The sequence below is a fragment of the Siphateles boraxobius genome, unplaced genomic scaffold, assembly GCF_051911475.1.
Source record: "Siphateles boraxobius isolate OS27281-9 unplaced genomic scaffold, OSU_SipBor_1 1, whole genome shotgun sequence".
NCBI lineage: Eukaryota > Metazoa > Chordata > Actinopteri > Cypriniformes > Leuciscidae > Siphateles > Siphateles boraxobius.
In genome coordinates, this window is record NW_027508699.1 from 20186823 (window position 1) to 20199000 (window position 12178).

The window sequence follows — 12178 nt, forward strand, 5'->3', positions numbered from 1 at the left end:
GTCTGTGTCTGTGAGGAACTGCCCTGTCCGCGCGCGCTGTAGCTCTGCTCATTCTGCACTGGCTGCTGTCAGCACGCAGAGTCTGAACGGCAAGGCGGAACGCTGTTACTCCACAAAACCGTGTGTTGTCACGCTAGTAATGAAACTATCTCTTTGGATATCGGACTGTCCTAAAACCCCTGATGACAAGGCTTAACCCGGATCGAAACGGTATGTATTTGCTGATATATCGAGTGCTTACCGCTCCCGATACTTATCCTGTGCATTTAAGTAAGTTAGGCTACAGTATGCGTGGTTGTCAAATAAAATGTCTCCGTGACTTCAATGGAAGGACTGAAGTTCAAATAGACTTTATTATCGAAGTTGGGCGTTGAGGAAAGTCACGGTAGGTTGTTTTTGAGATGATATTGCATAGTGTTTTGAGTTTCATGTATGTGTTGTGATCGTGTAGTGATTTTACCGCATCGGCTGTGTAGCCTATCAAACTCACGCGCGCTGTAAACTGACTGCGGTTCACGCCTGCTTTTGTTTGTATTCAACAGACACATTTAATTAGTTGTTTACTTTAGTCTTATGTAATGTCTGTCACTTTCACTTAACTAATGTGTTAATCATTTACCAGAAAGAGCGAATATTTCTCCTCCTTGTTACATTTCTTAGAGTTAGAAGATGTTGAACTGTAAGCTGAATATGTTGCATTCCTTTCTTTCCCACGCTACATAAATTGAATACAATTAAACACATAAATTGAATACAATTCATAGTTTGCTGTTGCCAGGTGGGTAAGCTTTTGTTTTTGCTTTCAGACTGTTCAGACTTAAATGCTTAGTTTGGCTGAGGTGCTGTTTAACTCGTTCTTGAGCAGTAGCCTAGGATCTGGCACAGTGCTTATGTCCTGTGCATCTTGGAAAGATCAGATCTCTGTCATGCTGTCTTTATAAATATCCCGGTGGGGTCTCTCTGCTGTGGGTGTAATTGGGCATCCCGCCTGCACTAAATGCATGCCTGTCCTGCTCGAGTGCAACCTTGAGCTGTGCTCTGTTCTTTGTCACTAGCCTGATAACTTGACAGATACTGAGACGGCTGGGCAGTCTCACGATCGTTTCCTCTCTAATTAGCCCAAAATAGCTCTGGATCACAGCTATGTTCTCCCTTGCATTAATCACTTCCTAAGTGCCGGAATTGATCGTCCTGGGTCAATCACAGCCTGTTGTCCTAACACAATATTTTTTCCTCACTCACAAGACTGAGCTATTCAGCGGCAAAATATGCAGAAAATATGCTTCCTTACTGACATCCCGAGAGTGAAGTCATTTTGGCACCTGATTCGATTTCTCAGTCTCCACACATCCAGCCGCTCGGAGACTGCACGGGCCTGGTTGGCTGCCAATGAGCCACTGTATGTGCATTGGTGAGGTTTTGGTCAGCTGTGGTTTGCTGCTCTTCCCATTGTACCCCATCCCGCCTCTGTTCGCTATTGACCGAAGCTCATTAAACTCCACATGAAGGCCACAGCTGAACCACTGACCCTTACAATGAGGCTTTTTTTAGGCACCTCCTACAGTACATGTGTGTGGTCTTGTGTTTTGCACAGAGGTCTGTCCTCAGGCCCACAAGGCTGCTTGTATAGACGAATACAATGTGAATCAGTGTATATGTATGTAAGTGTGTGTGTGTGTATGTATATATATATATATATATATATATATATATATATAGGTTATATATATAGGTTATATATATATATTAGTCAGTGGTCTTTTGCAGTGCATGCATGCAGAATTGCATGCACTCACAAAGGCTTGAACATAGCAATTTTCAAGGCATGCAATTATGTTGCTTGCATAGTCAATCCACTTCCTCTCATTCTTGTTTTTAGTAAAGAAATGTCTCGTAATTTTTATAAACATTTACAGGGCCGTACAGTCTATTTCTACTTGCATTTATGCACTTTAAGAGTTTAAATTAGAGAACGTTTTTAATTAGAGGGAGGTCAGGACTGTTAAATGTCTGGTCACAGTGTGTCATGGAAGTAAACAGTCACTGAAGGAGAGCTCTACTATACACTTGCATGCTGTAGATGTAAATGGTTGTCCCATCATGTAGGACATGACATGACAGCTGGACTTGAGTGACTTTCATGGAGGGCCACACCTGGGAGATCCTCAAGACGAGCAGACAGCACTGACCATCTCATGAACCCCCCAAATTTAACAGCTTTTCCCAGCAGGGCCATAGTCTGTTCGCTCTTACCACATAAAGAGAGTATCAAAGAAACAACAGTGAACAAAATAATTGGACTGTGATTGCATGTCTGTTTTTAATGGTTGGTTGATGATTTTTTAAATTGTTGCTTCTCCAAACAATAGCAATATTTAGATGCATTGTTTGAGTTTTTTTTTTCCAGTGTTAACAGGTGACATGTATTGCTCATTCATTATTTTTTCCAAACGCTCTCTTAAACCACCACATACCCGCTCCATTCTGAGCATGACATAATGACATGTTAGGATTACAACACAGCTTGTGTTTATAAACCAAAATGGCTTGGTAAGCAGCATGTTTGTGTCAGTGAAGGACACCGTGTCAGGTTTGTCTCTTCTGTGAGCTTCTCTCAGCATAAACCCCTCATTGAATGTGCGTCGTCTATGCTGATTAAAATGGATCACCTCTAGAAGGTTTATGTCGATACTGGCCACAATCTCAAGTGCTGCATTAAGAAAACCCTCAGGCAAGTAGTCAAGACTTTACATTTGCCCCCTTCACGTGTTTTCTTCCATTCAGAGCGCAAGATTTTCCATGCCACAGCCATTAGACATATTATTCAGAAAACAAGTGTTCCTTCGGGGGACAGCTTCCCAAGAAGGCTCCTGATTCTGAATATAGTTCAATTTAGATGCAAAAAATAGCTCTAGCTGTGTGAGGCCCTGCTCCTTTTGTTGTTATTTTCATACAGCTCACACAAAACACTGCTGTCTGTGCCCTGAATAAAACTAGCGGCTCAAACTGCTATTGGAGATCTGAGGCTTGCGGACTAAGATGTGACAGCTTTCTGGTGATGCCCAGTGCAATTGTGGGGTTATGATCAAAATCTTTCAGAAACCATAACAACAGATCTTAGAAAAGCTCTAACATTATTGCAGTTTCTGTTGAGATCTTGCAATTCGTAGTGTGGAATGTAGGTAGAATGTGGCAGACGGGGATTTGGGAAATGTATTCCCTGGTGTAAAAGGAGTGTTTCAGAGGGTCAAGGTTCTTTTCCCACAGCTCTTTATAGACTTGTGTCTTTTCACAGATGCATGTGGCGCCATGCAGAAGAGAGAAAAATGCTGGTTAAGTTTGTGTACTGGTTGGTCAGAGGGCAGAGTGTTTAGATTGGAGTTTTTCCATCATTTCGGCCTCTGCAAGGGAGTCTGAAAGTCTTGCTTGAGAAAATGCACAGTTCAGTGTGATCGTCAATGAATCATGCATTACCAGTGATACCAGTGAAGTAACTCCTGATAGTAACCACAGAATACAGAAGTAAACACAAGATTTCACAGTCCATTTAGTGTGTTAGGGGGGGATTGGGGTGGGGGCTGCACTCTTGCAATGGTATTAGTCTCAAGCTGTGTTACAACAATATGATCTATTAATTATTTATTGCCCTTTTTTATTTAGAATGTACTCACTTAAGATTTTTGGCACACAATGATTCCTCAGCTGCTTTTACAGGATGTGGAAACTCCCGCTCATAACTCATATCAGGCCTTATCTATTCAACCAGAAGTGGTTTGGAAAGTGTGAGTGCAGAGTTTCAATGTAGGCATTCAAAATGCAGGTGAGGGAAAAATCTGAAAACTGCTCTCTGCAACTTATTTTAAAACTCCGGCATTGCCATAGTAACTGCCTATCTGTTCTAACACAGCGAACATCTATAAGCGGAGAGCGGTTTTCCTGTGATTCAGATGATCATTTTGAGGTAATTCAGGATGCTCATGAGGCTTGAAGAACCTGAAATGCAAAAGCACGTGCCTCAGGTTTAAATACAGCTAATGAGAAGGTGAGTCTGTCATACTGAGAGAAGGCTTTCATGAACTGTATAATCTGAGCTGGTGAATGATGGACATCTATTTGGTGCTGCAGAATTTTATGACTAATGACAGTCTGTCTAGATTACTAGCTTGATTACTGTTATGTACAAATCAGTACAAGGCTAAGCTCCTTTCTCTTGGGAACATTTTGGCTGGTTTAGTAAGTTGCTGACATATCTAATTATTTTAGTTCCGCTGCAAAACCAAGGCATAATGGAAGCACACCTGATGCTGAAGCTGTGCTAAAAGCAGGCCTCCTAAAATAACTTTTGAACAAATTTTAAGGCAGCATTGAATGTATCTTTCATTAAGATAACTAAATCTTAATGGCATACTTTCATACTATAGCTATAGCGGGTGAAAAACAGAACAGTATGTGCACAGTATTCATATAAAACAGTAGGTAAAAAGTACCTGGATGACCTTCTATTTCTCACATTTTTACGGATGTAGGCTACTGGATAGTATTCGGCTGCGTGATGAACATCGCATGCTGGGTTTACCGACTCTGCCGTTGCGTTTTTCGTGCCGTCTGGATGAAGATATCCGTAGCAGAGACTGCGCAGCGAGTTGTGTTGACAGAGTTTAGCGATTTAAAGAAGAGAAAACTTCTGAATAATGTCACTGAGTGCTTTTGTGAATTTGTGTGAACAACACGCGGCATCCGTGTGTACGTCTGCGCACATGCGCACTTTGGTTAGAGTGGTAATAATGCGATTAAGGTGTTTACATACTTATTGCGTTTAAAACGGCCCATAGTTTAATGCTGGTTACTATGATTATGAGCTTAATCGCATTAGTTTGATCGAAGTATTGCGTTTACACGATGTCCCAGAAATCCAAGTATAATTGCATTATGAGGGTGCATGTAAACGCATGTAAATGATTGACAACATGACGAATGTAGTATGTTCTTACATTCATACTACACGCTTTCATACTATAACATATTTTTTTAATGCAAAGTAATTACTTATTAAAAAGAAGTACCTTTTTAGAGAGTATGTGATTTCGGATGCAACCAAAGCCTTTATCAAGTGCACTTATTCAATCCCATAATGCACCGCAATAACAAGTGTACAACTGATGTACACTCAATGGCTAGCAGCTGCTAGGAAATACCCATGCCCCTGAATTAATTAATTCAGGTTGGTCATTACTTTCGCAATATCTTTTTTCTGTGCCCAAGCCTCTACTCATTTAAATTAGGAAAACTTTATGCAGTTTATGAGTACTATTTATTCATATTACACATTTAAGCTTAGCTTTTAAAAACTACAGTCTCCGGACTCATCGGAGTCCCAGATACCAATATTTTTTAACGATTTATAAAAGATGAATAATTGTCTGTCCATTTGAGATTTCAGTATCGAGATGGAGGGTCATGAGTGTATATTAGCACTTTTGTTGTTTGTTTCTGGCTTCTGATAGAGTGTTGGACCCTGAAACCCTGAAATTTGTGTGGCATACAGAGTGGCTGCCCATTAAGAGTTTTCTAAAGTGGTCACTTATGAGTTTCCATCTGTGAAAGGACATTGGTCGAAGGCAGTACACTAGATTTTAGAATGGACCTATTATGCATTTTTGCATAGAAATCTCAACCACAATAGATGATTATGACATAATGGAATCAGGATTTGTCTTCGGATTTACTCGATGGTCAATCAGACAGTGGAGATCACTGTTTTGTCAGTGTAGTTTCTGGGCTGAATTAGCCCTCATGCTGCACTCAGGATGCACAGTGCGCTGGGTGGCCAGTTCCACAGGCCATATCACTCACTGTCATTTTGATGCAAATGACAAAATCCTTTGAAACTCAGAAATTGGTATTCCTTTCAATGACTTTCACAGGAATCTATTCGTCAGCATGGTTTAACTCAAAAACAATACCAAACAAGGGCTTGTGGCGTGTTTACAGGGTTCCCAGCGACAGGTCTTTCTCATAAACGCTACATTATGCACATTTCTGGAGCGGAGCCTATTGCCTGAGCTCCCTCACGCTCACAGCGGGATGTGTTTCCTCGGGACAGCTCTGGTGTCATTGCAGGCCTGTAGCGTGTGGAATGCAGCGGGATGAGTAAATGTCCGTGTGCCGGGCGGCCAATCACTGTCCGCCACTCTAACACTGCACTCTTGTGTGTGCTCCACTCAGCCATGGAGGCAAAGACATTCTTCCAGTGCCAGGAGCGCTGCCAAGAGTTCCACAGGAAAATTAGAAAGGAAGGAGGGCAAATGGAAAGAGAACAAGAACAAAGCTATTGTGTGGCTTTAGTTACATGCCTCTCTTATTGCTCTACTTGAATGGCAGAGAACCTTATAGTTTTTTATTCATAAGGCTGTGTTAAATGTTTAATGGAAGGCGTTGCCTTTAACAGTGGGAATCATTCTCCTCTGGCACACTCTTGTTGTGGTTCGGATGCTAATTTGGGATTTTTGAACTTTACAATGGCTTTGAGAACTGATAGAGTGCCATTAAATGTTTTTTTTCTTCTTTTTATATTATGGAAAACCCTGCTTTGGGGTGAGTCCATCTAAACAGCAAGCATGTGGAATAGTAATAACAGAGGGTTGCAGCCCCATTTCCTTGTTTATTTTCTTTGTGGTCGCAACCACAATAAAACACAATGACCAGTTGATACTGAGCTTTTTAGCACATGTGTGAGATTGCAGGGTTATTATAGTTAACTAAAACATTTTATTTACTTGAAATAAAAGAAATGTACTAAAACTGAAACTTATCTTATTCCACAGCTTATTTTATATTTGACTCATATTCATTTAGTCGACATACTAAAAAAACTAAAACTGAAATGAAAATTAAGAAAACCTATACATCAGCATTAAAAAACAAAACATTGTTAGTAATACAACGGTACTAAAATATAAATAACGGGGAGATTGCTTGCACATTCTGCAGAATTTGATCTTTTCTATCACCTCGTTGACCACAATACTTTGGAAGCAAATTCTAGGATTTCTCAAATCATATGGGATTTAATTATTTCTGTACATTCCCATAGTGTCATTGGCCCACCTGGAAAGAGGGGAAGACATGTGAAAGTGTTGTTGTTTAGAGCCTTCCAGCAGCTGTGGAATGGACTGAGGTCGTAACGGTCGCCCCTCCTCATCATGTCAGTGGGAAAGTGCCCTCCATGAATTCGTTTGCTCTTTCTCCAACCTAATGGCCCCATCGCTCTGTGGGGGGAAACAGAGATCATAAATCAGATTTGTCCCTAGGGGAAAGTGAGAGGACGGAAACCAGCATGAAAATGTTCGTCACGTTCCATAAATGTGGGCCGTGTCGGCTGCTGATGTTGTTTATGAACGCTACCTCCCTCAGACACTGATGGGTCTGATACCACGATGGCTTTTAGTCAGTTGTGGTTTACTGATTGCTGAATAAGTATGGATGTTAGCTCTCAGACTAAGGCCATTCTGAGGTGGTCCGTGGGCGTTGAGACGGAGCTCTGGGTGGCTGTTATCTGTTCTGGCTTGCAGGCTGGTACGCACAATTCCAGTGCATGTACAAGCAGTAATAACACCCCTGTGGACCATAGGAGAGCGACAGGTAAAATGAGAAGTGCTTGTAGCCTTGCTCTGCCATTCCAGGTCTCAGAAGCTGGAATGTTATGGAAAAGTAATAATCAGGTTAAAAATGTCAGAGACAGACAGATGTCTTTGCAATTGGAATTGTCAATGCTAATTAGGCTGCTGGATTTTTTTTATTTGCATATTTGTATTTTTTGCTTAATTAGATTTACATTTAGTATGAAAGACTTTATGCTTAAGACCTTGTGGATACTTTTTCAGATGAACATCTAGCTTTATATGGAAGAGGTGGTCAAATTTTTTTGCTCAAAACAGCTATTTATAAAATTCCTCAGGGATCAGCTATACCTAGAGGACTGCTGTCGAATGCTGATTTGTTTCCTGTGAAAGTCGATGCTGTGGTTTCTTGAAATGTAAATCCCAAATACTACCTCATTACTGTGAGACGATTGAGCAGAAAGCTGTTTGTTTGTCTGCAGGCAATAAACTTTGCGCTCAGGCTTCTTTTTTGGAAAGATCATGATTGTTTCTTGGAAAACGCCCTGATTATGGGTGGGTTCCCGGGTAAAGCACACATTGTATCATAGTGAAGGTTGCAACATGTCGACATGACTCTAATCTCAATGCTGGGCTGCTAATGAGGGGAAAGTAGTATGCTAAACATGCATGATTTGATTTCATATATAAGGCTGTGTTTATGTTACCTTATGTCTTGCACTATCAAATCCTTAGGCTTTTGTGCAAAGGATTCAAAATGTGCATTATTCAAAAGACCTTTGGGCTACATGTGGCCAAACCTGATTAGTATTTAGCTGCTTGTGTTCTTATTTTCACCCTATTTATTCTGGTGCATTACTAAAAAACAATGGCACACTTCCTTCAGGCTGCGTTTAAGTAGTTTCCATGGCTACAATTGCTCTTGCAGCTGGATGGGCAAAACGAGCAGAGAGCATGGACGGTAATGTTCTTCCAAACACCCCTCCTTCACTCTTTCTCCAATCTCTCCCTAAAGGTCTTGTTTTGGCACAGTAGGGAGGGATTTTCGGGAGGCTTATGCTGTAGTTGAGAGTAGAGGAAGTTGGATTGCACAGATGTTGCACCCCATCACACAGTTGTGGCCTAACTGGAGCAGAATGGAGGAGCTGATGTGAAGAAATGAATAGATAGAAACACGTCTACGGGCATAGGGAGCAATTGGGAGCCAGGTAGAGATGTTGGGAGAAAAGATCTAAGTTGGGAGATTCCCAGGTGGAGCATTGGTCGGAAAGCCTTTGGTAAATACATCAAGCGCCTGTCGCATTCATTTGACAAGGCAAGGTATGTATTCGCTCCACATTTCATCTCACACTAAAGAATCGTCATGAAACAACAGAGACATTATTTTAGGCTGAACATTTGAGGGTGAGATTTGGATGTGAGAAGAGAAGAACAAAGTAATTGAGAGCCTGTATTCACTGGTTTGAAATGTGAAGCTTACATTTTTAAGTAAAAGGATAAAGAGAACCTTTTTGTGTAAGACTGACCTATTGTATCTTTTTAGTAGACAGTAGACACTAGATATTTTAAAATGAAATTTTTTTCATAACTTTCTAAACCCTTTATTTTCTTATGCTAGACACAAAAGAGGATATTTTGATCTATATAGTTGGAAAAACTTCTGTGCTCTGAATCTCTGCTTTTTTAAAGAAAAAAATCTGAGAATTGTTTTTAATTAAATTCTTAAATTAAATTGAATAAAGTTTTTTTCTGCAGACCTGGCAAATATGGAAAAGAGTAAAATCTTAAAAAGTCATTTACATTTCTGCTCTTGTTGTGTTTGTAAACTACAAAAAAATAATCATTTTAAGTATGTTAATTCAAAAGATTGATGCCTCACATAGAAATAGAAAACAGCCCAGGTCAGTAATCTCACTAAAATTAAAAATCCTTATCCAATAATCACAAACAACTTGAAATGTCATGGGAAAAAATGATTGAAACCTCTCGGGTATATGCATTGGTCAAAAAGAGTGGGACAAACACTTTGCAGTCAAACTCCAAAAACGACAAATTTGCAATATAAAAATAGTCTATATGACTCATTCTGTCTTTCATGCTGCAAAACCCAATGGTCTTATTTCACTTCAGACATCTAAATATGCAGAGTTTGTTATTAATTCACACCCAGTCTTTAAAATGAATGATACAGTGAGTCCTCATATGGTTCCTCCCTGGGTGGGTCACTAATGGCTGTAAATTCTAATTGTTTTGTAACCATTCTTTCAGGATGTTAAAGGAACTTTCCTGTAAGTGCTTGTTTTGAAGGGTGTAAAAAGGATTGGGACTCATGATCCTTTTTTTAAAATTATTGAACATGGCAGGTGAGTCTGAGTATGATGACCTGTGTGTGAGTCAAGCTTGAGCAAGGGTAATAACATCTGCATTTGCTTCAGCATTTGCTTTCCTCCCCCCCCCCCCCCCCCCCCACTAGTGTTACTGTTAGCTATTATATCACTTGTATCTGCCAAACTAGGTCCTATCACACAGTGTTTAAAATGGGAAAGTATTATATTTGCATCTTTACCTTGAGGTCAGGTCAGCACTGAGCTCATCTGAAGGTTTCCAAAAATACAGACCTGAAATAGCCCTAACCTCTCTGAGGTTACAAGTTCAGTAGCTGCTCATATAGATTGTTTATCAGAAACGTTTAGTAAACATTTGGGTGAATCTTGTGAAAACTGTCAAAAACATGTCAGGATTATATTTCACCCTCAAATCAAAGAAATTATATTTTGCTTAAAAAGATTAAGCCTATTTTCAGAACTTAAATAATAAACCACAGTGTTGACATTATTTTCATGACAACTAAGCACATGTAAACCCACTGAATTTTCATGTCTGTAATGTAAAAAAAAAAGCAAAATGTTAAAGTAATTACAATGTATATGATTCATCATAATTTCATTTATTTTACATCCATACATTTAGGCAGATTTAAATAAACAATGTATTACCTTGTTATATTTTTTTGTTTTTACTTAACTGGACATAATTGAGAAGTTGCGGTGAAATTTGTTTAATTGTCATATAATTAATGCCACAATGAAAAAATATTTTCATTTAGTTGAATTCCTTTTGTTAAATGTCTAGGAAAATAGGTAGATCTGGTCAGTCTGTTAACAGAGATAAATAAACCAAAGGACCAAAGGCCAAGAAAAATAATCCTTCCCATTTCTGGGATTTATGCCCTTGACAAGAAAAATATATCATGGTCCACAGAAGTTTGCACCCACTCAATCACCCCTTTTTGTGGCACTGATTCAGAGAGCGAGCTGTAGCCTTTGTGGTTACTGCATACGTATGTGATTGAGACTTACTCACATTGAAACTTGCTAAGTTTGGGAAGTCAGTATACGCAAACAGCTAAATATATCAGTGTGCCATAAGCAAGTGCTTATGTCACTCTGTTGAGTTCTGGAGTATGGAGTGAGTTCTTCCAAACGCCACTGATTACTTTTTTAAAACTATTTTTATAAACACATCCACCCAGTCTGGGTGAGCAGAAAGAGTGAATTAGCAATTGTTATTTCATGACGTGTGTCGTAATGATGTAATGATTATTTTGTGAAGTGATTTATCTCTCAGTGTTACAGCGAGTGGAGCTCTGTAATGATGGAACTGGTCACGTCAAAACTAACCCAACATTGCTCAACATTTACTGACTCCTCGGCCGATAGCATCTGAAATTGCTTTTTAATTACATAGCCATTTGGAATCCCTATTTGCTGAGTAAGAAAGGATGGCAGATTGAAAGATTTAAAAGGAACACTAACACTGGAACACGTTTGAAACATTCTGGGCTTAGTAGGTCTCTGGTCCAGTGATTACATTGCAAACTGGTTTCGGTGATTAACTTAAGACTTTAATGCAATAGAGTGGTTTGTGCTCTGCCCTTTCGTGGTGTCATGTAGCACTGCACTGTGGGTTGAATTAGTCATTTTCAAGGGAAATGTAGTCTTCACACGGTTTTAAGTGTACCATTTGATTCTTCTCCTAAAATGGACCAGACAGTCAGGGGAGGGGAAAATGGTGCACAGTATGTCTGTCTTTTATTTAAAAAATGCCTTTTTTTAATCTTGTGAAAATGTCAATGTTAGGTTAAACATTAAAAACACTTGTTGAACTTATTCAGTTTTGTGCTCTTTATTCCACAGGTAGGAGTATGAATCCTCTCTGGACTGCGAGAGCTGTGCTAGAGCTGCATTCAACATAAAGCAGGTAATGAATCCAAGGAGCAGGTAGCTGAAAACTAAACCCATGTGATTGTTGACAGATGGTGCTTGTTTGTTTTCCTGCCTAATATAACTCAGAAGTGTGTGGTACTTTTTATTTTTTTTATTTTACTGGAGTTCTGCAAACGTAATGCCTGAAGAAAGTGTAGCTATTACCTCTGCACCACTGAGCCCCAAAGGCACCATACCAACCACCTGTGTGGCTGCTCGGACCGAGTATTTGTCTTTTTTTCTGTTTTATAAGTTGGTGAGTGTAACATTTCTGACAGGAGGCTTTTTACATGC

At 39.7% G+C, this 12178-nt stretch overlaps 1 protein-coding gene across 2 annotated transcripts in view; it reads left to right on the forward strand.

Annotated features, from left to right (window-relative positions):
* The window catches only part of ppp2r3a (protein phosphatase 2, regulatory subunit B'', alpha), a 79884-nt gene continuing 67706 nt past the window's right edge, over window positions 1-12178 (forward strand). The window contains exons 1-2 of one of the 2 annotated variants that reach the window (XM_077228066.1): window positions 1-210; window positions 11816-11879. The gene's annotated coding sequence lies outside the window, so the exon portion shown is untranslated. The remainder of the gene's footprint in view (window positions 211-11815; window positions 11880-12178) is intronic. The other variant, XM_077228075.1, reaches the window with a different exon arrangement.